The following is a 27652-nucleotide window of genomic DNA, read 5'->3' as shown; positions in this document are numbered from 1 at the left end:
AGAGATAGACATGATCCAGCGAAAAGCAGCGCGATTCGTCATGGGGACATTTAGTCAGCGCGAGAGCGTTACGGAGATGCTGAACAAGCTCCAGTGGCGGACACTTCAAGAAAGGCGTTACGCAATACGGAGAGGTTTATTATCGAAATTACGAGAGAGCACATTCCGGGAAGAGATGGGCAACATATTACTACCGCCCACATATACCTCGCGTAATGATCACAACGAAAAGATCCGAGAAATTAGAGCAAATACGGAGACTTACAAGCAGTCGTTCTTCCCACGCACAATTCGTGAATGGAACAGGGAAGGGGGGATCAGATAGTGGTACAATAAGTACCCTCCGCCACACACCGCAAGGTGGCTCGCGGAGTATAGATGTAGATGTAGATGCAGAGCGCCTCTCTTGCAGAGTCTGCCACTTGAGTTTGTTAAACATCTCCGTAACGCTATCACGGCTACCAAATAACCCTGTGACGAAACGCGCCGCTCTTCTTTGGGTCTTCTCTATCTCCTCCGTCAACCAGATCTGGTACTGATGAGCAATACTCAAGTATAGGTCGAACGAGTGTTTTGTAAGCCACCTCCTTTGTCGATGGACTACATTTTCAAAGGACTCTCCCAATGAATCTCAACCTGGTACCCGCCTTACCAACAATTAATTTTATATGATCATTCCACTTCAAATCGTTCCGCACGCATACTCCCAGATATTTTACAGAAGCAACTGCTACCAGTGTTTGTTCCGCTATCATATAATCATACAATAAAGGATCCTTCTTTCTATGTATTCGCAATACATTACATTTGTCTATGTTAAGGGTCAGTTGCCACTCCCTGCACCAAGCGCCTATCCGCTGCAGATCTTCCTGCATTTCGCTACAATTTTCTAATGCTGCAACTTCTCTGTATACTACAGCATCATCCGACACTATCTACTAGGTCATTTATATATATTGTGAAAAGCAATGGTCCCATAACACTCCCTGTGGCACGCCAGAAGTTACTTTAACGTCTGTAGACGTCTCTCTATTGATAACAACATGCTGTGTTCTGTTTGCTAAAAACTCTTCAATCCAGCCAAACAGCTGGTCTGATATTCCGTAGGCTCTTACTTTGTTTATCAGGCGACTGTGCGGAACTGTATCGAACGCCTTCCGGAAGTCAAGAAAAATAGCATCCACCTGGGAACCTGTATCTAATATTTTCTGGATCTCATGAACAAATAAAGCGAGTTGGGTCTCACACGATCGCTGTTACCGGAATCCATGTTGATTCCTATATAGTAGATTCTGGGTTTCCAAAAACGACATGATACTCGAGCAAAAAACATGTTCATGTATGCACGTCATTTTTAAGTTTCTGTACCTCAGTCGGTGAAGACGAAATCCCTATACGATGACATTGTCTGTCTGTGTATCTGCCGCCTATTGAAAAACCGTTTTCTCTGTAACGGTAGACGCATCAAGTTGAAATCTGTGTCGCATACGAGGGTGTACAGTGCCTTGGTGATGCAATAAATATAAGCTTATATGTGAATGTAATAAAAAAATGTGCCCATTTATGGGTTATGTTTTGATACTTAGATACTCACTAACCAAAACTATAGCGTACTTCCCACTGAAATGGGAAAGAAGCAAGGTTTTGCAGCACAAAAAAGGAAAAAATTCGAAAATTGTTAATATTCTCATACGTCTTTCTCGATACTTTTAGAATTATCGGGACTGATACCTTGCCGGTATTGACATCGATAGCAGGCAAACATAGTCGACATCCAAAATGGATGAACTATCGATATATATAAAGTTTGCACAGAAAGCTCTTGTCCGGAGTCCTACTGGCACTTGTCCGGATTTTTATACTTACATTCTTCCCATTCGTTCCTGGAGCTCAGAATGGATAATAAATACCGCAATTCATTGTCAGTTACTATGAAACACACAACACAAAATTAGACAACGCACGGTAGATAAGGCAAAAGAGTACTAAACACTCTATAATGTTCTTCAGCTCATAATCTACATGTCTGATAAATCTTTTCCTGTGAAAATTACAATACCTTTCCCTCTGTCCTAATTATAGTATTCCTCACTTATTCCTTACTTCCATGGGTTGTTTATTTTCCATGACATTAATAATTTCAGATATGCATTTCCCCTGGTTGACAGCTGCACTCCCTGTGAGCACTGCAATAAAGCACATAAAAGAGTCCGGCACCTTTAGTTCATCGGACTCACATTTCACATATCTGCCGGTGAAGTGGTGTTTGCATACTCTAACGCTCCCTCTTACTGCCCCAGTGGCTCTAGAAAAAATCTGTGTCCTAATAACCTTCCGACATCCAAACCATTCCGATTCGGCAAATTCATTAAATAGCTTTCGGATACGTTCATCCTTTTCATCTTCCATACTGCTACAACGGCATCAATTCTCACAGAAGTAAAACATGCGTAGATTTACCTGAATGCGTCTTCAGTCAGACATGGATTGGATTCCCTTTCAAGAGTGCCTCCGCCCATTGGCATGGCACTTCCTGTATGAACCCAGACTCTCTTTAATCTATAGACCGATTGAGGTGGGAGATGTTTTGGTATGACTTCGATTTACAGCTCTTAATAGTTTCGATCTCTACTAGAAGATTGTGAATAAACCTCCTAACTCAGTGTGCACTACAGTACAGACAGAATAGGTTGTGCCTTATGAACTTACTTTTCCATATCATTTCCTTGCTTTCAGTAGAACCCTAAATCCTTCAGCGAACTTAATTTGATTTATGGCACTTTTCTGATTCTCCTGGCACCTACACTTGTGAACACCTTTGGTGGACAACGACTATCCCCCGCATAGAATGTGTCTTCTTTTTCTCCTGTTATTATAGATTTAATTTTTTCTAAGGAAATTCGTTAAGCTCTTTGCTTTCCGAAAGTTTACAACATGCTGGGTACTCTCTCTTGGCAAGTACACTCCGCGACATCCTGGTGTATTTGCATCTGCCTAACTCCTGACTTTCAAAAGATACATTTCTATTGTCCTTCAACAATATTGTCCCCTCATGCTCTTGTCCATTCTCATTAGTGACTGGCCATCTCAGGTCTCAAATTGCTGAAAAACACAGTAAAGATCCTTCACAATACAGAGCTAAGGGAAATATTACTGTTTGTATCTGCAGTTATTGGCATTAGATATTATTTTTGCATATGCTGTGCAGCGCTGGAAACTCAAATGGACTTTGTGTTCTCGTCCTAATTATTACTTATGAATAGGATTTGGAGGAGTTTTGGTAAAAGTGTCTCATAACGTCTCGATCGATTATAGAGCGAAGTTTCTCCGGATTACACAGTTTCTGCAAAACTTTATCGTAATACTTGTTGCGGTGTCGTCTGCAAAAAGAGGCCTCATACAAATGGTAGTACCTTATGACGGCACCACAAACAAAGCTAGTCACAACCAAATGCAGCTATGAATCGGCAACGTCGGCGTAGACACGCCAACAAGTGTTTCGTTACACCGTCGCAGCCGGAAAGTTGTTTACGTCCAAGCGCAGCGCTGCTGAACGCAGTCTCTAAGTAATCAGCTCAGCCTCTCTCTATGTAATCAGCGACCACTTGAAATCATCGCTAACGGCGCCAGTATCGTTAAAGCACTTAACTGTTTGTGTGCGAATAAGACACTTATTGTGAAATTTATAACTAGTTGAAGACGATTGTAAACTGATGTGAAAATATCGTTCTGTAATCAGCAATAAGTCTCAGTGATAGTTTATGATACATATCATCTGTGTGGATAATAACTGTACCCCAAGTTAGGCTTTTACCTTGCTCATGTTTTAATAATTAATTAATTATTTGTTTGTGTATTGTACTGTTCCGTCAACCTCCTCCTGAAGTGCTTTACTTACTTCACTACAGCATTATTGATTTCACCTAAAGCAGAACACTTTAAATATTAATTATCAGTTAGAACTTCGATGATAATAAACTGATAATATTCGAAACACTTTGTCTTGATAAAACGTAATTTCATATGTGTACTCCCCTAACTAAACATAAACATTTCATATACATTATAACAATAAGCTGTTCACTTTTAATTTTGGCATTTTTGTAGCGATTTATGTTTTTGCATGGCGGCAGTCCTCTTACCATCATGTCATCCCAGTTCTCTCAACATGTTATAAATATGATTTGCGTATGAGCAGAACGAGTAATCTGTGAGATACTCTGATTTTTATTTTGATGCATTAAATAAAATATCATTTGAATTTAAAAACCTTGTAATTATGATGTATGTTTTGGCTGGTACCATTACAATGATATCAGTTACTTCTGTTTGTGGCCGGTAGACAATGGAAGCTGCATACATTGGGTATTTACATTCACTTATGACATATGGCATCATATAATGCAGAAACTCGTCACGAACAAATGAAGTCTTTACTGCACAGAAAAGAATCATCTGGATTATGAGTAGAGTGCACCCTAGTGGCTCTTCAGAAATTTATTCAAACAACTTGGGATCCTCACCATGCCATGCAAGTACTTTTTTCGCAAATGTGCTTTGTGAACAATAATTATACAATATGCGCAACAAACAGTGAATATCGTGATAATGATACAGGAAGTAAACTCATCTTCACAAAGATATAAAAAATCTCAGCATGATGCAGAAATGAGTACGTTATTCAAGCATAAAAGTATACAGTAGACTTCCAGTTCATGTTAAATCAGTCATCAGGGATAAGACTAAATTTTTAAAAGAAGCTGAAACTTTATCTACTGGATAGTTCATTCATTCTTTAGAGAAATATTTTGGCAATGTATAATACTTAGTGAGATATGTTTAATTTTAGGTATTTCTGTAAGAAATGACAATTTAGGACTGAAACATCGATTGTTGGCAGGATCCTTTTTATATGAATTAGAATGTAAGCGTTACAATTTGTTTGTGTAACTACCACTACCACAGCCTGTATACTCTGTGTTGTTATTTGAGTACTTCAACCTCATTCATCTGTTCACACATTATTTACATTGTAAATCTCATGACTATTTACATATCGTTTTTACGGTAATAATCTGACACATTCTACATTCTAGTAATACACTCAAAACAGGGATCCATGGAGCGTTGAAATAAATAAAATATAAATAAAATAAAATAAGGTTATGTACATAGATCGTGTCCTGAAGCAAATATCGAAAACATATGAGTCACAAAATGTGTAATTCTGCTAGAAAAGACAGCGCACTGTGCGATAATTTACATCAGAACTCACAATGGTCTCTGGTAGACGCCACGTATCCCCTGTATCATCGTCACAACTCTGGTAAAAGATCTCAAAATAGCCCAATGCAGGCTACACAAGGTAGTGATAAGTTTTGCATTCGCTCAAATACTAACACCTCATTATCTTATTGACTATGTCTTCACAGACACTCACTTTTCACGTCTACAACTCTCAGTCGATATATTGAAAAGGATTCCATTCCACGCCAATTAAAACAGGCGTACGTATTTACGTGCTGTATGTTTTTGATCATATATTTTAGTATCATCAGTACTGGCTTCCACTGCTAAGCCGCTTGGATGGTTTCCTGCATACGACTTGAAATATTTGTGAATGGTTTTTTCACCAGTATGGCAGCATAACCTCAGTTCACTTTCTGTTCTGGTCGCTGACTTCATCTTCTCCTAATGATGCATCAATAGGATGTAATCCTGCCAGGGGGTACCAAAACGGTAACTGAAGTTCTTCAAGTGCTAAGGCCTACTGCTGTCCTCTACAGCCGGTATTCATCAAGAACTCCAACGTGGTGGTATTGGTTCATGCTTTTCTCTTGCGACATAACTAAAAGCACTTTGCGGGACTACACTGGTCTTGCAGTTTTGTTTGAAAGGCGACTGGAAGTTTACGCCCTGAAAGGAATCACTTCAACTTGTAAGCCTTCCACTTGTCTATTTCGCCATTCATCTGCTAAACTGATTCTGCCCTCTGACAGTGGTTGTTGTTGCTAGCCTGCCTTGAAGGTTCTTACTTTTACCAGAATCTTAAATAAAACGCTGGTGCAACTGAGAACAAGTGGCATGACTGTAAATCTGTTTGCCCTAACAAGCCGGTACAGCAACACTGTATCCCTTTCTCGATGCGTAGCCCTGTTTCACTTGACAGTCATGGTGCAAGTGCCTACACAGTAGTGATGTGCGGGGCCTATTCTTCGTTTTCATGGGCATGAAATACGCAAAGTAGCGGTGTGGTTCTCTGTTAGAGAGATCGCAAGACGAAGCACTGAAATTTCGGCAGATTCCAGTGTGTGGTACTCTCGTTGACTGGTGAAACGATGGAGCAATTTGACTCACTCATACAGCAGTACACACAAGGAGAGCAAACGCCATGGCAACAAACCTAATACAAGCAAGGTCGCCCTAGACACAGCGAGTTGTCTGAGATGACTGAGGTCTAAACTGTCAGCACAGCCAAGACTTCAGCACAGACTCCACAGTAAAAACCAATGCCTTGCATGCAAACTGAGGACGAGTGTCCAAAGAGCAAGCCACTCATAACAAGAGTTAATGCCAGAATCTCTCCTCTTTTTTCGTTAAACCTCGGTAAACTCGCCAAAAGGCACTCATGCAACCTGCCCCACGAGGGGGAGCCAGTCACTAGACTCCACAAGCTACATGTCTCCCTTCTAACTCGTCTCCTCCACCCAAGGACCAAACCTTATCAATAATAATATTCTTTTCTTTTCTGGTGAAGCAGTTAATCCGTCACTCGTAAATTCCTGCACTTGTTTTCCCCATGGCCACTTCAGACAGCGTGTATAAAGCTGACAACACATTTATAACAGAGATCATTATCTGAATGGACCATCTGTTACAGCATGTCTGACTAGGTGTCTCGGCTAAATTAAAAGAAATGCTTTTATGAACTGAAATAGACAATTTAAATGTGGCATTCTGTTCTAAAACTCTTCCAAGGGCCTGAGGTTTCCCAAAAAACTTGGCAGGCAGAGGGATGACAGCATCTGACAGCTCCATCTATAGCGTCCGATCCAAGGTGAATATGGAAACTTTTATGGCCGCCATCCTTTTATGCAGTGGGTGATAACAACACTGTTGAAACGCCTTGGCTGGCCGATCTACTTCTCTCTTGCATCTCTGTACCTGCCATGGCCATAGGCGCCTAACAGGTGTATTCACGTAGGCCATTTCTCGCCTTTCCTGCTGAAAGCATTGTGCAACATTCCAGGCTTATGGTTACCACCCCTGCATTATGTATTATTAGATCAATACTTTTATACCTCCAGATATAAATAAATTTAATTATTTTCGATAATAGGAAAAAGAGTTTTAGAAGAATAATAGCAATACCAAACAATAGTAGTTACATTACCCTCTGTACCATAAACAATCAAAATCAGATTCAGGTAATTAATATATGGAAAATGTTTAGATAAAAGAATAATAACTTTCGCTCTCATCATCTATAAATGGTAGCAATTAAATATCGATCCTAATTAACAAAATATTGACAATTGATGGTTTAGCATTGTTAGAAAGCTTATTTACGCAATTGAAATCTTACTGCGATTTTTATGAGTTTAGAAAATGTCTTAAACTTGTTCTAGCAAGAGTAAGAAATATTATAGAGTGTTTGATAATGTTGTCAAACCATTTCGTATTATAAATTATGTTTTGCATTATTATAACCAGTAGTACATTGTAGGAAGAGTATAAATACTGGGCCTCGAGTATTGTTAGAGCAGGTGAGTGTTGGATCCACTAGAAGGCAGATCTGCACGTACAGCTGAGATGTTCTTGGTGCTTGATTCAGGTCTGGATTTACAATAGAAAATCTCGTGGGGTGGACATTGTCTAAAACGGCATATTAGAATAGAGCAGTGACTGATTATTTCGGAGTGTTAAACAGGTTGACTTAATGTCGCAAAAGGCAGAATGGTACACTACTGGCCATTAAAATTGCTACACCACAAAGATGACGTAATACACAAGCGAAATTTAACCGACAGGAAGAAGATGTTGTGATATGCAAATGATTAGCTTTTCAGAGCATTCACACAAGGTTGCCGCCGATGGCGACACCTACAACGTGCTGACATGAGGAAAGTTTCCAATCGATTTCTCACACACAAACAGCAGTTGACCGGCGTTGCCTGGTGAAACGTTGTTGTGATGCCTCGTGTAAGGAGGAGAAATGCGTACCATCATGATTCCGACTTTGATAAAGGCCGGATTGTAGCCTATCGCGATTGCGGTGTTTCATTTCACGACATTGTTACTCGCGTTGGTCGAGATCCAATGACTGTTAGCAGAATATGGAATCGATGGGTTCAGCAGGGTATTACGGAACTCAGTGCTGGATCCCAACGGCCTCGTGTCACTAACATTCGAGATGACAGGCATCTTATCCGCATGGCTTTAACGGATCCTGCAGCCACGTCTCGATTCCTGAGTCAACAGATGGGGACGTTTGTAAGACAACAACCATCTGCACGAACAAATCGACGACGTTTGATGCAGCATGGACTATCAGCTCGGAGACCATGGCTGCGGTTACCCATGATGCTGCATCACAGGCAGGAGCGCCTGCGATGTTATACTCAACGACGAACCTGGGTGCACGAATGGCAAAACCTCATTTTTTCGGATGAATCCAGGTTCTGTTTACAGCATCATGATGGTCGCATCAGTGTTTGGCGACATCGCGGTGAACGCACATTGGAAGCGTGTATTCGTCATCGCGATACTGGCGTATCACCCGGCGTGATGGTATGTGGTGCCATTGGTTACACGTCTCGATCACCTCTTGTTCGCGTTGACGGCACTTTGCACAATGGATGTTACATTTCAGATGTGTTACGACTCGTGGTTCTACCCGTCACTCGATCCCTGTGAAACCCTACATTTCAGCAGGATAATGCACGACCGCATGTTGCAGGTCCTGTACGGGCGTTTCTGGACACAGAAAATGTTCGACTGCTGCTCTGGCCAGCACATTCTCCAGACCTCTACCCAATTGAAAACGTCTGGTCAATGGTGGCCGAACAACTGGCTCGTCACAATACGCCTGTCACTACTCTTGATGAAATGTGGTATCGTGTTGAAGCTGCATATGCAGCTGTACCTGTACACGTCATCCAAGCTCTGTTTGACTGAACGCCCAGGAGGATCAAGGCCGTTATTACCGCCAGAGGTGGTTGTTCTGGGTACTGATTTTTTAGGATCTATGCACCCAAATATCGTGCAAATGTCATCACATGTCAGTTCTAGTATAATATATTTGTCCAATGAATACCCGTTTATCATCTGCATTTCTTCTTGGTTCGGCAATTTTAATGGCCAGTAGTGTATGTGACTATATTCTTACTTTGTTGAGTATCGGTGCTGAACAATGCAAGAGACCTCACACACGCATCTCTATCAAATTACTGCATCTGGACTATTTAATATCGTCAGTGCAGTATGTGCTACCTTAGGTTAGCTGCAGAGGTAACAACAAAGCTTATTACACCGACAATTGATCATGAGCTCATAAGATACAGGTCATGCAGTGAATAAATCTACGTATTTACTTGAGATATGGCCTACATCACTGTGGTGAAGTCCATGATGGTATCCTGTACTTATTGAACAAACATACTTTAGCTCATGTACGCAGTCGTCGAGGGACACCGAAGGCAACACATTCACACGTATTTAAACCAGTTCTTAACCACTCACTTAACTGTGGGACATCACAACCGGTGTGAGAAATTCTTGAGACCAGCGTTCTGCCCTCGGTAAATGCTTCGAGATGTTCCTCTCCCTAGTAGGTGCAAGTGACTTCGAAGCCCCAAATATCCATTGCAAGTTTTACTGTTAAATAACCTAACTGCCTGATTATTCTCATCTCCAAAAAAAAAAAACTATTCCAATGAGAGTCACCATAAAGATCCCACATGCATTGACGATGTAATTGCTCCCATCAGCTCCTGCTGATATTGATAACTTCCTGTTGTCTCAAATAAGTGATTCTAAAGCGTAATAACACATTAAAGAGTAGTCTTTAACATGAAAACAAGTGAGAGAGTGACTCTTCCTATCTCACGATTCCTGTGTAGTGTAGTGACTCACATCAAAACGTAATAGTGTGACACAGAATTGAGGAAATCATGAAATAGTATAGAATTATCGCAATGATAACATAAATGTTATGGGCGAGATAACACATGTGAATACCATCCTAACTTGACCTCATTCATCTTAGCGGTCACTCCCTCACACAAAGTTTCATGCCTGAGATAAGAACACGTGAACATTGCTGAATGTAGTATGATTCATATAGTAGTAGTAGTAGTAGTAGTAGTAGCTTTATCCATACGTAGATCTCTTTTTACAAGCATATAGGACATCTCAAAGTATTTACAAGTTTAGACCAATTTAAACTAAACTAATTTTTGTATACATATATTGCAGGCTTTTAGTTATAGATAATCATTAGATTTACTTCTGGTGCACAATATTTTCTTTTACAAATGCTTATTAAATCATGTAATGCCACACTGTTCACTCATATCTCACTGCACACACTATACACATATTTTTTCATAACACTTCGCTCACTACACACACACACACAAAGGCACACACACACACACACACACACACACACACACACACACACACACAGTTTATCTCTGGATCATTTTCTGTGCCATAACTTCCCATTTACTATCCTGAAAAACTGAGTCCATCCCACTGTAATGAGTGAGATGTTGTGCTTAGAAATTGGAAGAGGCGTTAGTATTGTGATATGAATAACTTGGGAGTACATTTTTCTAGAAAAGGAAAAAAGAAGGAAAAGGAACATAGTGTCAAGGTGCTATGTGGAATGTTGGATGTTTTATAATAATTGTTATTATTTATTAGTGTAACATTTTTTTTACCAAAACCTACTCTTCTTTTTCTAAATAATCCTTCAATGTATAGAATGTATTGCATAACAGGTACTTTTTAGCTGCCTTTTTTAAAATTATCGTTATTTTTTTTTTTTTGCAAATTCTTTCATCTGTATTGGTATTTTATTGTACAAGTTTATTCCCTGGTACAAAATGTTGTTTTGAGTTTTGTGTCTATTTTTTTTGTTAAATGTACATTGAGTCTAGCTCTTGTTCCATGGTCATGGACAGAGCAGTTTGCGCAGTAATTACCAGTCTTATTCTGGATGTGTGCCACTGACTGGTAAATGTATTCACAAAGAGCAGTTAAAATCCCCAGTGTTTTGAACAGATCATTACAATGAGCTCGACTACTATTTTTGCTTATTATCCTTATGCCACTTTCCTGGAGTTTGAAAATTATGTTCATATTTTGTACATTTGTTCCCCAAAGAAAAAAGCCATAGCTAAGATCTCAGTGTACATACGAATAGTATATAACTAAAAGACACTGCATTTTTCATACTGTTGATAGGATTCTAAGGGCACAACATGCTGATGACATTCTGTTTTCAAGTACCTTTGTGTGTTTACATCACTTCCACCGAGAATCAATATTCATCCCTAGAAATTTTACATTTCTTACACAGTCTATAGAGGTGCCATCGACAAATAATTTAACATTGCCATTCGTTCTCCTCAAACTGAAATACATGGCATTAGTTTTCTTTATGTTCAATGTCACTTTATTGCTTTGTTGACCAATCGTTAACTTCCTTGAGAGATTCATTTGCTTTCTCTGAAAGGAGTTCTCTTGCTTCTTCTGTGTCTACAATATTGTTGTCATCAGCGAAGAGAATTTTTCACCATGATAAACACTGCTGGGGAAGTCATTGATGTATATCAGAAATAGTATTGGTCTTAAGACACAACCTTGCAGAACCCCTGTATTAATGTACTTTCGTTCTGTTAAGTGTTTTACTGAATGTTTAGATCTCTTTGAAGTATGAGTTATCTCTACTCTTTGTACCCTATACGCTAGGTATGATCAAAACTAGTCATCAGCTACCCATCTTACTCCTAATGCCTCTAATTTATGTAATAGAACATTGTGGTCAGCTGCATCAAATGCTTTAGAAAGATCAAAAAATATGCCTGTGACACACTTATCTTTGTCAAGAGCATCAAGTACAACTTTTCTGAATTCTGCTATAGTTGATTCCATATTTTTGCCACTTTTAAGACAAACTGTGATTTCCTTAAAAGATTGTATTTATTCAGGTAATTCATTAATCTGTCTTTCACAATTGCTGCTATTATTTTTGAGAATGGTCACAGCAGGGAAATGGGCTGGTAATTCTATGTTTTCTGCATAATCTTTCTTAAGCACAGGTACAACTCTTGCCTGTTTTAATAGCTCTGGAAACTTCCCTGATGTGAATGATTCGTTTATTATATTTTTAAGGGGCCTTATATAATCCCTGTGCATTGTTTCAGTATACACATTGGTACTTCATCTAAGCCTACTAACTTTATTTTTTTAGTTTTTGAACAGTTTTATTGACTTCATCCTCTGTGGATGGAAGTAATATCGTTGTACTTAGTGCAACATTAGTTTCAGGTGTTCTATATGTTTTGGGAAATCTTTGCTGTATTTTCTCTGCAATACTTGAAAAATGCTCATGTACATTGTTTGCTAAGTGTTGTGGATCATTTATTACCTTATCACCCACCCAGTATGTTATTCTGCGTTTGTTTGCCTTTCCCCATCTTCTTTCTTATAGCATCCCAGACTGCTTTGCTTTTAGTCTCTGCATTATATATTATTTTGTCAATAAATGACTTATTTGTAGCAATCAGCATCTTGCTAAAGACCTTTTTGTATCTATGATAGAAACTTAAGAATTCTGGATCATTGTGAATCTTTTCAATGGAAGGGATGTATTTAGGTTTTTGGAGGATTCTTAATACCTGCTGTTATCCATCTGTTTTTGTGAGATGTTGATACAGACATGTACACTTTTGGCTATACCTTTCCAAAGTTCAATTTAATTAATGTGAAGAATTTAATGAATTTCGTATTAACACTGGTTTCCTTATACACTTCATCCCAGCTTTGTTTTGCTATTTCTTTTGGTAGATGTCGTTCATAGGCTTGTAGTTTAGGGACTGATTCGATGCCTGATTTTACTGTTGTTATTTGACAGAAATGGTCTGATAGTCCAAGATCTGCTACAGCTACATCACATTTTTCCCTGTCCACATTTGCGGCCACATGGCAAATTACTGATGCAGTCATTGTAGTAGCCCTTGTTGCAGTATGAACCAATAGGGAAATGGCAAAATTTTGAATCATATTTATGATGGTGCTGCTGGATTCATTTATGAATTCATGTATGATAGTAGTGTTGATGTTAATGTCTCCACACAGAATTATGTTGGCCTTTGTACTTGAGACTTTATCTGGAACTTCTATTAATTTATTGAAAATGTGTCCACCCTACCATTGGGAGATCTACACACATACAAAATGATAAATTTCTTGGTCATATGAAGCCATGTTAATTCAATAGCTGATATTTCAAAGTGTTTATTTTCTCTTATTGTGCTAAGGTCATGTCTTTATTTGGACTGTGTTCGTTTTCTGATACCAATGCATGATCCTCCACCCCTTGAAGCAGTTCTGCAGTAAGAGTTTGCTCTTTCATACAATGATAATACTAGATTTCTGCGCCTCTGTGGATTTCTGTGTCTCTGCACCAGTGCTCAGTAACTAAAACTACTGTGCAGTTCAAAGATTGGAGCTCAACTTCTTGCAGTTGTATTTTATTTTTTATTGATTGCATGTTTTGATGGGGGATTTTTAAGTCTGTGAAATGCCCTACATTACTCTATCCAATGGTTTGTTTTTCTTTGTAACATGTGGTATGTGTGATATTCGGAATTTTGAAATCTGCCATGTGAGTGATTGTTTCAGTATTTTTTAAACTGCTGGAGATAATCTTTAGGCAGAGGAAACTGTTGTCTGAATTTATCCTAAAAAGACTTACTTTTCCTACGCATGACAACAGGTATTTGACCATGTGTGGCCCAAGATCCAACCCCTATACTTTCATCAATCAGCTGTACCAACCTTTACTTCTCAGTCCTGTTTAAGTGTAGGCTATGCCTAGTGAAACCCCATGTGTTCATAGTCCCGAAGGGCTCCAGAGAAATATGAGCAAAGTTAACTGCCTTCAGAGCCATCCCTAACCCCACACTCAACCGCCTTACAGCTCCATCAAGGTGAGGTCGATCATGACACTGGAATGGATCAACAAAATGTACATTGTTGCCATGAGTCAGAGAAGCTATCTTGTCCAAGTCACCACCTATGTCATATGCCCCATCCTTTTCCAAACTGTTTCCCACCCCACCCACTGTCACTACATGGTCCTCTTTTGTAAAGTCCTTACATAGTGGCCCTAAGTCCTCTATCAAATGAAAGCCCTGCATTTGGCTTAAGGATACTGGTGGCCTGGTAAGCTGCCCCTAAACTTCCTGTAACTGAGGGTCTACACGATGTCCGTGGCTACTACCTAGTAACAGCACTTTCTTCTTCCTAACACTTCGTACATTCCTAGGCTTCTTGGCCTCGGTTGAAGTATGCTACACAGTTCCTGCTCCTCGTTCTACCTGAGGCTCTTCTACACTAAACTCTGGCAGTGGTGGATACCTGCTTTTAGTATTGATGATAAAACTGTCAGATCGCGTTCTCTTTCTTCCTATCCTCCTACGAGCTGCCACTTCCCAGCCACCCTCTTCCCCATATATCCCTTGATCCTTATCTGTTCCTTCCTTGCTTCCTCCAACTGTGCCTGAGGGGCACAGATTTTCCTTTGCTGTTCCCCAATCAGAATGTTCCTACTGCAATCTCTGCAGTTCCAGGAGAGAGCCTCTTCTGTTCTCCCAACATTCTCACCACTACATACCCCGCCCCTCCCCTCCCTCCTCCCCAGTGAAATAAGTTTAAAGAATGTTTTAAATCCGTTACGGACTCGAGATTGGCTGTATGTAAACAAAAAACGACAGAATGGCCTTATATGAGGTTGTTGTTATTTTTGTACTGTTTTAGAGGTACTATGAAAAAATAATGAGTGATTAATTACTTTACTTTTAGAGAATTTACCTTTTCAAGCGTGGTCAGGTTTTTAAACGTTTATAAGTCGTAAAATTTTGGCCTAGATCGCGTATATCTAACCAGTAAACAATACGAAATGTGTTGAGTTAAATATGATTTAGAAAGGTTTATTTACACTTTTATTGCGACAATAGACATCAATGAAACTAGTACCTGCCTTTTTTAACGAATTTTGCACTATCAAGAAAACTTGAATAGAATTTTTTGTGTTTATGTCATGCAAAATTTCGGATTATGTTGCGATTATCGGGACTTCAGATAACACGAAGTTTTTTCAAGAACAATCTCTGCTGGGACGCTAATATTCTGTTGTGTGACAAGAATGGACGCTACAGCAGTATATGTAACAAAGAAAATTTTAATTTGACACTATTTCCTTTTAAATAAGTTCTTTTAGCGGCGACCATCCTTCACGCTACACCACAGCCTTAAGATAAACAATTATTAAGCCGTTAAAAGGTCTTGCATCAGTATTATTTACGCACACGTACAATTTGCGAGGACGGAGATGACTAATGTCACGATTCATATTACAATTCCGTGGATTTAGAACGGTTCTCTGCCTCAGTGAATTACCCCTGCTTGGTCTTCCACAAGATTTCAGTCATCTGTTATACATAAATGAACAATAAATATAATTTAAGAAACGTACTGATTCTGGAAATGTAAATAAACAAGTAACATGTGCCACATGTTTGCCTTATTTCCTAGAGCAGTGTAATATTGTTTATAATACCTAGAAGACATCTGCATATCACACATTTCAAATATAATTTACGTAAATGCTTGGTAAGTTATCTTCACAAGAGTAGCTTTATCAAATACTAAATCAGTTCCGCAAGGAAATATACAGTATTACATGAGAATCAGGGTCATGAGACACCCTATCGCTCATTCTGCAACGGTCCCTTGGACGACAATTTGATTTACAAAGTCACACAGATAGAACATGGCCGTAAACACACATACAAATGGTGTCTGGACTTCCAAGGCTCAAATGTCCACTGCACGCGGATGCCCCACAGGATGCATAGACAGCGGGTTTGACAGCTCCGAAAATCTGCACAGTTCTCGTAGTATACTTCAGTGCCAAAGTTTTGCATCAATCCTTACAAATAGTTTCTTATGAGTAGAACAACAACTCGAAAATTAGCTCTTTGAATGAATACAGCAAGAGCGCACATATGATTGTTTGAGTGATCGTAATAAAAATGATAAGAAATAAGTGATATCGTATTGACTATATACATCATTAACGGTTACAATTCTCTAAAAAATATGGTGTGAAGTGCCTCTGGTCTGGGTGTGAGACTTGTGTTAGTGTTATCTCCCGTCGTGCATACTCCTGTGATATGCTGGCACTGCATCCACGCATAATTTAATATGCTCATTAGTATTAACTCATTTTCTTTACCCAACATCTGTCAACTTTACCTCTAAGCCCTCTCTTTTCTTACATTATGACTACGCTACATACAGGGTGACCATTATTGAACTATATGAAATAGAAACGTTAATTACTTATAAACTACGGCGTGCACACACTTTATTCAAAATGTAAACGTCACTAAAGATATTTGAATTTATATTCTGACATGTTGGATGTGCCTGACGAACAGCGAAATTCTACATAGCGAGCGCGCGGAAGTGTCGGAACACCGATGCTTTCGATGACCTCCTGAATGGCTGTTTTCATTTCAGCAATGGTTTTGTGGTTATTGCTGTATGCCTTGTCCTCAATGTAGCCCCACAAAAAGCAGTCGAGTGTGTTCATATCCCGAGATATGGCGGCCAACCGAGACCCTGCCGGTGGCCTCTGGGTACCCCAGAGCCAGACTGCGGTCCCAAATTGTTCCTCCAATACATCAAACACTCTCCTGCTTCAATGGGGTCGAGCTCCGTCTTACATGAACCACCGTGCCATTAAGGAGTATCGCACATATTCCGTGACTGGACACTGCACACCACAGAGTCACCCTTTGAGGGTGCAGAGATTTGTAGATCGCGAAATGCACATTCTCAACCCCCAAATGAGCAAGTTTTGCATATTGAAAAACCCGTCAAAATGAAAGTGGACTTCGTCGCCAAACCAAAAAACAAAGCACATACTAATTCCAACAATTCCCCGCTGAAAAACGTGCAGTTTGAACGACCTAAACCAAACCTTTGAGAAGTTATGACGATTTTATTTCACATAGTTCAGTAATTGTTACCCTGTATACTCCACCCGTTCTTAGCACTTCCGGTGGAGATTGTCAACCGTCATCGAAGTAATCTGAAATCAGGTTCCCATTCGTCTGCATAGATGCTCTGTCTCATGACAACTGCTGCTGCGTTAACACATCTGAAACTTATAAAGGTCTTTAGTTCCCACTTACCTGGTGCTAGAAATGTTACAAAATACCCACCAGTCTTTCTCTTGTTCGATCGTCGCTGTAATAAAATTCGAAAAGTTAACTTAGTTCTTATTACTACTGCCCCTTTTTTCCTGAACCTGAGATGCCACACACCATCGTGTCTTGCACTGTACTTGCTCATGCCTCATAATACATTTTGCTTACGGCGCTCTTCGGTGCCAGCGAAATACAAAGTCCTCGAAAAAGGATTCATCGTACGACTAGCGATGGCTCACAATATCAGGAAAATTAGCGCCTTCACGCACATAATGGCTGGACAGCTGAAATCACTCATAATACATCCGAAAATCGAGGCAAACATTCGCAGTGGCAGAGCCGCACGTCCCCATCATTAAATAGCGGAAAGCAGCGTACACTCGCCTCTTGGTCAGTGCGTAAGATAACCGCGGAAAAGGACAGAAATAATCTCACAGACCATACAGGTATTGCAGAGGACACTACTACGAGAATTATACAGCTGAACTGGATGTTCATAATGCGACCGTTTCTTGACTAACATTATTGTTGGAGGGCCGGCTTTTGTGGCCGAGCGGTTCTAGGCGCTTCAGTCTGGAACCGTTGGACCGCTACGGTCGCAGGTTCGAATCTTGCCTCAGGCATGGATGTGTGTGACGTCCTTAGGTTAGTTAGGTTTAAGTAGTTCTAAGTTCTGGGGGACGACCTCAGACGTTAAGTCCCATAGTTCTCAGAGCCATTTGAACAAGTTGGAGGATGATAATGGACAACGAAAGCGCAGACCAAAGACGTAATGGCCATTTGTGATCATGTGGTCATGAATTTTCTTGAACTTTTGTCACAAATCAGCTGTACAGATGAGCATTACTTTCAAATAGCATCAGTGTCAGCTTTTAAACAAGTTTTAACCACAACCATCCTGTTCTCAAATTTTTGCACTTTAGTTGCTAGTGTGTCAACTTTCTCGCAACGCTCTATCCTTAAAGCTGTATATTAAAAAGCAGTTTCCTTTTTAAAGAATTAATCATGTTTGGCATACTACAGTTCATCCAATTTAATAACACTGACAAACATTCATTACCAGTTTTCAATTCATTGAGGGATATCATAATCTGAATTAAGACACCGGAAAGATTTACAGTAACAGTAGCAAATTTCCAAAGAATATAAAAGCAGCCAAGGAACTTAATTCTCCTACATTCAAAACAATCTCTTCCTGCTCCATCCTATCCGCCGGGTGGTATTTTCGTCAATATTTGTCATTGTAACACATCCTTTGTCTCACACTAAATGAACAGTTCACTTCGAAAACAATAAAAAATAAAAGGTACCTCTCTTGTTATGTTCTAGAAGGAGATTGATTTCCACCACCCTTAAGGGGATGATCGTTTATACTCTGGCGCAAGGGTTACCGAACGCTAATTTAACTTTGGTCCTTGTACTTATACTAATGAGGTAGCTAATTTTTCATAAACCCAATTGTTAAAGGAATTATGTGATAACCCTACCGAAATATGTGAGCCGGGGAAGGAAGTTACGATCACGGTCCACTAAGAAAATGTGCCAAGTTAGAACAAATATTTGTTTCCATAAGGGCAAAACTGATACTCGGATCTTGACTTGAATATTAGAGTGGCAGACTGCACAAGAATCACGCACATGAAAAAGATTTGCTGTTGGTGTGCTAACTATACAAGCCTGTGTTCCTTGTTTGACTCATAAAATGAGCTGTGGGTTCTACTGTGGAGGACAGTTAATAGTAATGTGGAATCTACCCAACTCAAATCGGTGACTGACCGCTCTTAGAAAAGACGTGGGATTGCGTGCAAACCGTGTGGCGCTAACTGCAGTTGCTGCTGATGGCCACAAGGTGGCAAGCAGTGGTAATGTAGCTTGGAATTCCTTGTCTGCCGATGCTGCGACACTTTACCAGAACCGCAGTTGTATGACGGGAAACCGACTGGTGTGTGGTGACGATGTCGAAGCTGCATGAGTAGTCAGCTGCCCAGCGTCCCGTCTGCTGTACTCCGGACTGGAACACGACTAATTCGGGACCAAGTGAAAAGATAATTTTCAACTAGTTGTCCGGACAAGAACAAGTCAAGGTGAATTTCTCCATGGATACGTAAGAGATAAAGCGAGTGTACTCTACGACCGTCCAGATCAAAGGCCCTTAGTCCTCTGTCCTTAGCACCACAACACGGTCCCCCAACCCGTTGCTTCCGAACATACCAATCCTGTCGTAGCAACGAAACCGGCACCAGTTGAGATCCCGAAGCAGACGCTCCCACTACAACAACAGAAGAACGACCTGCAACAATGTCAGGGTGTCCCGCCAAAACCAAAACGCATCTTTTAATGTGGGCAAACGTCACAGTCCGTCGACCAGTCACAGGCCCCGTCAAGTCCTCTCGCGCGACAACTCAAGCATGGACTTCTTGATGCTATAATTTACCAACATTCGTATGTATTGTAAACATTTATTTCACTTTATGAACCTCTATGTGCTACCAGTTTCGATAGTCTGTGTCGCCTGGCCACCAACAGCTGTTGCAGGACGATTTGACTCACGGATCCAGTTATATGGCTCTTTCCGCGTATAGCGATTTTACGACTATGACGAGTGGGGCCTGAAGATGGCATCAATGTAATGCCGAAACTGGTAGCACATAGAAATTCATCAAGTAAAATAAATTTCTACAATACATACGGCTGTTGGTAAATTATTGCATCAAGTAGTTCATGCCAGCCGTCGTCCCACGATGCATAATGGATCAACGAAGACTCAAGCATGGCGTGCAACGACCGGACATGTAAATTTATTCGTTTACGCACAGTGCCTCTTCGGCGTGTGTCCAGCTGAACGAGAGGGCAACTTCTCAGAATTCTTTCTCATGCAGTGCGGACATCGTAGCGCAGCACTCTTGTTTATGGCCAAGTATCAAGGCCTCTGGCAACGCAGAGGGGGGCGCAGTAAAGCGATTTGGCCGGCGCAGAGACAAGGTAGCCCGGAGGCAACTTCAAAGATGGACTGTGACAGTGGAGCTCTTCACCGCTTTCTCGTTTTATCCTCGTTTCCTTCCAGAAAAGTCGCCGCGACTCGCCACACTGGCGCGACCACGGCCAGTGGCCACTGCCTCTGCCGAATACAGCTGCCGCTTACAGCGGGCTAAGCGTAGTATTACAAATTATTAGAGTAGATGCCCTAAATAGCTACTTATAATAAGTAATTTTTATTTACGACGGACTGTTTCGGCTTCATCGCAATTTGCAAGTAACTGTAGTTACGATTTAGGTAGGAACAAGTATGGATACCAAGGTCATTAGTATTAAAATAGCTGATTTACACTCACGTCTAGTTTAATGTGACTTCCACATTACGCCGCTAGTGGACTGTTTTATAACCCTAACCGCTTTAATAAGATGGTAAAAGATGTCAAGATGTTGAAAATAAAATGTTAATTACGACGTGACATCAGTTTGGCAGTTCCACTCTTACGACGCTACATTTTTACAAAGATTGCGCAGATGAACAGCGATATTATTTTATCAACTAAAAATGGTTACGATTGTCCTTGGTTCTTGCATGTCTTACTTCCGGTTTATCCATTTTCGTGTTGTAAATGTTCAATAAAGTTTTTGAGATAGTACTCGTGTCTAAATTCCGTATGGAGTTTAATATTTTTTGTGGATACTTTCTCCTGTACATATAGACTTTTAATTGTTCAAGATTGTTCTTTGCAAGGCTTTTTGGTATTCTGTGCAGAATCTATAATACATTTTCGATCGTATTAGCTGTGTGAATTTGATTTCTGGAGTGTATAGAGAAGTTCGACTGATTATATTCGCCCTCTCTCTCTAATGTATTCTTTATATCTCATGTGAATGCAAATCAGCTACTTTAGTATAAATGACATTGGTTTAATTACCTGTACTCACCAAAACTGTAATTGCAGGTACCTGAAAATGGCGATAAGGCCGAAACAGTTTGCCGTAAACAAAGGTTACATATTATAAGCAGCTATTTGGTGCATCTTCTCTAATAATCATCTCATTAACAGACATTTGTTATCCTATTGGCCCTAAACAAGAAAAATAGTATTAACAAAAGAGACCCATTCCCTCACCGATGAAATTCCGCAGTCATGCAGGAACTGTGAACTCCGATTTGGGCCTCGTACTCCATAACAGAAATAAAATAACTACATGTAAATTATAACCTTTTAGCATGTTTAAGTACTAAAAGAAAGAAAAGGCAAATCAATCAGAAAGGACTTGATGGTCTACCAACGAGACTGGAAGTGGCCAAAAGGGCCTGTCACGGTAATTTTCTCTCTTCCCGATTCACTCTGTCTATCCCGGTCTCACTATTAATGAATCACTCCATATCACTTTTTGTCGATATTTGCGTAATCTTCAACTTTTTTTAGGAAACTGTTTTTTACCACATTTTTCATTATTTCTATTTCTTTGTCCTGCTGGATAGTTACGAAATTGTAAGGTACGCTTTTTATTCAAAAATGTGTCCATTCTGAAAACATAGTCATCCAGTTATTCTCACACTGAATCCGAACAGTATCGGTCAAAATATTGATCATAGATATTCATACAAATTTAACTTTGTAATAACTCATAAAATTCGCCTTTCAACGGTACACGAATCATTGTCACCGTTTCACTTTAACACCAGTGTAACATCTTCGAAAGCTGTCTTTCATCATCATTGTCTCTGATAGTATGTTGGAAGCAGATATGGCATACAGAGTTGTTATTTGCAGTTGTGATTAGTCACGCACTGTGTTCTTAAGGTAATGGGTTTGTAACGAAGAATTTTGCTATTAAAATTTCTTTCTCAAGGTACTGTTAAGCTATATATGCAAAAATTGGTGAGCTTCATTGCTATGACAGTGATGTTAGTCATGAAAAGTGTGGAATTTCGGGAGAAGTCATTTCGTAATAAGGGGGACCTAATTTTTGGAGCATTTGGATGGAATTTAAGTGCCCGTCGGCACTGATACAGCCACAACGTAAGTTGAAATAGTCTGTTTCTGTTTGCTACCATTGTCACTGTTATAATATTCAAGCTATTGCAATAAATGTGGTATACACGTAATACACAATATCAGTACTTCATTTTTACAATTTATTATCAATAATTGCTCAACAGTAGTAGTGCTGCATTTAATAATTTGTACACTACATTATTACTCTGCTACACACCAATAATTATTAAGTTAAATCAACTAATTACAGATATTATCAAAAACAATCACAAGAATAAGCTTCTTGGAATAAAAGCTACTTCATACTAACACAAATTTCCATTTTTAAGATTGCGAGAATTATTAAGACATTAAAAGCTCAGTTAAATTGCAAATCTCGTGTGTTCTGTGGTAGAAGACCTTCCACTTCAATGTAGAAGATTGTGCACAAATGACGAAGTATGGCGTTCTACAGGGTCTATCCAAAATAAACATCCGATTGTGAGGTGACGGGCAAGATGTGGTGCCCTGGAAATATTCTACATTCGGAGTTGGCATGGTCATGTTGGAGTATCTCGGGGGACCGCAGCCCGTCGGCGGCCATGTGGTGCCGAACGTTAACTAGGGTTCATTGGCTGCATGGCTGAGAATTCCATGGCAATGCTGTGTTGATGAAGGAGACACGAGTGCCAAAGTTGGAGGACTTTGTGAAACCTTAATGGCAGACATTTCAAAGTTCGTATAGAAATTAATAGTAGCCAGGTGAATTATGATACCTCGAAAAGAAACATGTACATTACCATTATTTGTACTACAATTCTATGGTGAAATCAGATTTTCAGTATATTTATTAGTTTTAAATGTAGTATCTGACTGTAAATTATACAAGTAACACACAGCAACAAATTTCAAAAATCTAAACGCTTCATTCGATTTCATCGATCGACAAGTCTTTAGAAAGCTATTAGTACAAACCTAAATTGATATAAATTAAAGGCATATAGCTTGAATAGTACATGAGGTATTGGAAGTCAAATTGACCGATTACTATCTGTTGCGTCAGGCTGTAAGTAGTCCAGAGGTGCACGAAAAAACGGTAGCAGCTTGCTTATAAATGTATTTATTCATCTATGTCTTTGTTTACATCCGATATGTGCTATTCACGAAGAAATTGGTAAAATATTTACTGTGTTTTAGAAGGCTCAAGGACATTAGGCTACTGGCCTACCTTTTGTTTCTATTCCATTGATATATATTTATATGATTTATTTATGTATTTAATTATGTGTGTTAGAGCGTGTTTATGGTACAGTTGTAGGAATACTTATTCAATTTCAAGTTAATTAAATGTAAATCCAGTATTTCGAATGTGTTCCATTATGTTTGTGAGTGTACGTTAGCTTGGAAACAGGGTGAGAGCGCTCTAGCCAATCACAGCGATCGTTCCAAAAAGGACGCATGCAGAGATGTATGTAGGTGGGGGAGGAGCATCGTTTCCAGAGAGGACAGGGCAGTTCGGAAGAGTACTGCACAGGATATGGGGAGTCTGGGACGGTACAGCGCGACAGCCGCACGTTCAGCAGAAAGACTTTGACATTGGAGCAGTTTGCGAGTGGTCGCAGAAATATTTCCGGGTGCTCATCTGTACTCTTGTGTGATTTCCTTGGCTTCTGCAGTGAAGACATAGTATGCATTCAGAAGTGAATATCGCGAGAGCTATGTTGTTGTTCATAACTAATTTTGTGAAGTAGGAATCTATTGTTTCCCTGTTATTCAACTTATATTCTATTTAACTGCTGGACCATCGACATCAATAAGTGTTTTGCAGAAATATACCGCATTCTCAAAAGTACTTCTACTATTTTACTCATAATTTAAAGTCGTTAAGATAGTACCTGCAGATTTTATTTAAGTGCAATCTTTCATTTGAAAATTTATGTGTTACATTTATTATTCGCAATTGCTGATAGAAACCTTCAACCGTTTCATTCATGTCTGTATTCTTATCATATACTGTAGACTCAGCAGTATTTGGCCTCTCATGCTCCAACTACGTATCCCAGCCCCTAGACAACGAAACCAGCGAAAACTTCTAATATTGCAACTCTGAGTCGGAGAGTACATAATTGAAGGCCACCACACCACCACACCAACTCCATCACATTTCTTTCTGAGAGCCCGCAGTTGGGGGCTCATCCAAATTTTGCACTCTACAAAGTGGTAATTCCTTTGCTCTCTGTTATTCAGCACACTATGCTAAGTGCAAAAACCTTTGCAAAACCAGTAGAGATTTCTGTAAAGTGAACCTCTCAAAAAACAGTGTGAGACCGGTTTTTTCCCAAGTAGGTTGTTGGAAATAGTGAAATTACGCAGTAATTTTCACAACCAACACATGCTACACATAGAGGTCCTAATCCATCACGTTAAAGGCAATTTGTATGGGGGCTCAAAGTCTAAGTAAGTTGAGCGTAGGGAACAGTAATAGTTAGAGCATTTAACGGGCAGCGGTGTTGGTGATGGTTGGATCAAGTGGTAACTGGCGGCAGCTAAAATTACATCAGGCGACTTCTCCAGTGGTGGACGCAGTCCAGCAGCAGTAAGACGACAGTGTCTCAGAATACTCCAGGGCAGTCTTCGGTGTCGTCTTCCACTGCAACTGACGGCATCACCATAGCAGGGGAACCATCTCAGATCAGATAAGTGCCTTCACAAATATTGAGATAGTGTTTGAAACTCAAACTCCTCTTATAGATCTCGCGAATATGAAACATAGTATGTGCATTTATAAAAACGGAAGCGAGCCGGTTAGTCCTAAATCACTGCGCTCGTGAATGGGGAGACTGGGTGGAAGTGGGTGGATTATGTGAGCGCGTTTGAGCACGTACTCAACAGTGTAAAAAGTAAGCCTATGGTTTACTCAGCTTTGGAAGTTATGACTGGGGTGAAACCAAAGTTCCTACTCACAGAAACGGTAGAATTACCGCCGCGAAACGCTGAATCGGCTGCTGAAAGAGGACCGTAACAGCCTGCATGAAAAATTTAGCCGCTGAAAGGAAAAGGCGACACAATGGATGATACAAACTGATGAAGTAAAAAGTGGGAGACAAAATGCTTGTACACACCATAGGGTGTTACAGCGAAGTGGACGGGGAGATTAAGAAATTATTTGAGTTGTACTATCGACCATTTGTTGTGGCATAGTGTCCTCATCGAAATGTATACCGCTTAAAATACCATGTCTCAAGAAAACCTTTGGGTCTCAGAAACGTGATGGAATGGAGGCTGTATATAGAGAAAGGGCAGAAGTGAAATGCTCTTCTGATATTAGTGGATTAACAATTTTTGAGGGATAATTTCTATGTTTTACTTGAGGATTCATTAGTGATTTGTTACTTTATTGTGGCACTGTATGCGTGCAAAATGGGGAAGTTTAGGCACTGACGGTGCGTGGAGATCAGTGACCTCATTAATTTAAGTAAAATATATATTGATTTATGCATTGTATAAGAGTGTGGCAAAGAATTTAATGGTCAATTTGAAGGGTATTAAAATTGTAATTGTGTGTGCACACATCTTTTGATGCATGGAGGTACGAAGGACTGATTAGTCAATTAAATAGAACGTGTGGGAATTTTAGCTTACTATGATTCAGTAGTTTGCCTTGTGACTTTGTTCCTACAGTATCGTTTTCTGCTGGAGGGAATCTTTAGCGAGGATCCTGGTTGGTTTGGTAAATGGTTGACTTATGGGTTTCTACATTTGGTTTTCGTTGTAGACAGATGTGTCACGATAAACGGGGGAGCTCGGAATTCAGGGGCAGACACGATTTCTGCGAGGCACTTGGTCAAAAAACTGATGTGAGTTGATCAATACTTCCTGCTAAAATCCGCGTGAGTTTGTGAAGTGCAACGAAAGAAGTTAATGCAACAAGGTGCCTTAGCGCTGAGTGAGTGGCACAAGACGTGGTTACACAATCACACATACGTGAAAGTACATTTAAAAATTTAATTTATTGTCCAAAAAATTGATTATGCATAACGGAAATGCAGGTGTTTAATTAATATGCCGTTTCGTTCACAATTTGTGTTAGTTTAAGTTATTTCGAAATTCATGTTGCTCCCACACCACTACAAAGATCTAGTCAACTTTATGGGCAGGCGCTTAATCATTTAATTCTGTTCTTTGAAATTTGGTTTTTATGTACTTGTATAAACTGAAGGGTGCTGCTTCTGAACATTCTGGCAAACTAGAATGTTAATAGGTGGAGGTGTGTGAGGTAACGGGCGAGTTATGCCACCCTGGAAATATTCTATGTACGGAGTTGGTGGGGCCAAGTTGGGGCCTCTCAGCCTGCCACAGCTCGTCGGCGGCCATGTTGTGCCGAACGTTAGCTGGGCTCCACTGGCAGCATGGCTGGGAATTCCATGCTGACGCTGTGTTAATGAAAGAGACACGCTGGGAGTGCCAAAGATGGCGGACTTTGTGAAACCTTAATGGCAGACATTTCAAAGTTCGTATAGAAATTAATAGTAGCCAGATGAATTATGATACCTCTAAGAGAAACATGTTCTGGCACAACTATTCTGATGGTGTAATCCCATTTTCAGTATCTTTATTAGTTTAAAGTTTAGTATCTTATTGTAAACTATTCAAGTAACACCAAACAACGACTTACCTAAATCTAAACGCTTCATCTGATTTCGTCGATCGATGTGTCTTTAGAAGGCTATTAGTGTAAACCTAAATAGTTAGCTTGAATAGTACATGAGTTATTGAAGGTCAAAGTGGCCGATTATTATAAAAAGGTCAGGCCATAAGTACTCCACAGTTAAAAAAACGATTGTAGCATGCTTATAAATATATTTAGTCATCTATGTCTTTGTTTATATCCGATATATACTATTCATGAAGAAATTGGTAAAATATTTACTATGTTTTAGAAAGCACATGGACATTAGGCTACTGGCCTACCTTTTGTTTCTATTCCATTGATATATTTTATATGATTTATTTATGTATTTAATAATGTGTGTTAGGGCGTGTTTATGGTACAGCTGTAGCGGTACTGATTTAATTTCAAGTTATTTAAATGTAAATCCGCTATATAGAATGTGTTGCATTATGTTTGTGAGTGTACGGTGGCTCGGAGACAGGGTGGGAGCACTCTAGCCGGTCACAGCG

This window comes from Schistocerca piceifrons, chromosome 7, assembly GCF_021461385.2.
Source record: "Schistocerca piceifrons isolate TAMUIC-IGC-003096 chromosome 7, iqSchPice1.1, whole genome shotgun sequence".
In the NCBI taxonomy this organism is placed as follows: domain Eukaryota; kingdom Metazoa; phylum Arthropoda; class Insecta; order Orthoptera; family Acrididae; genus Schistocerca; species Schistocerca piceifrons.
Note: the sequence above shows the minus strand (reverse complement) of the source record.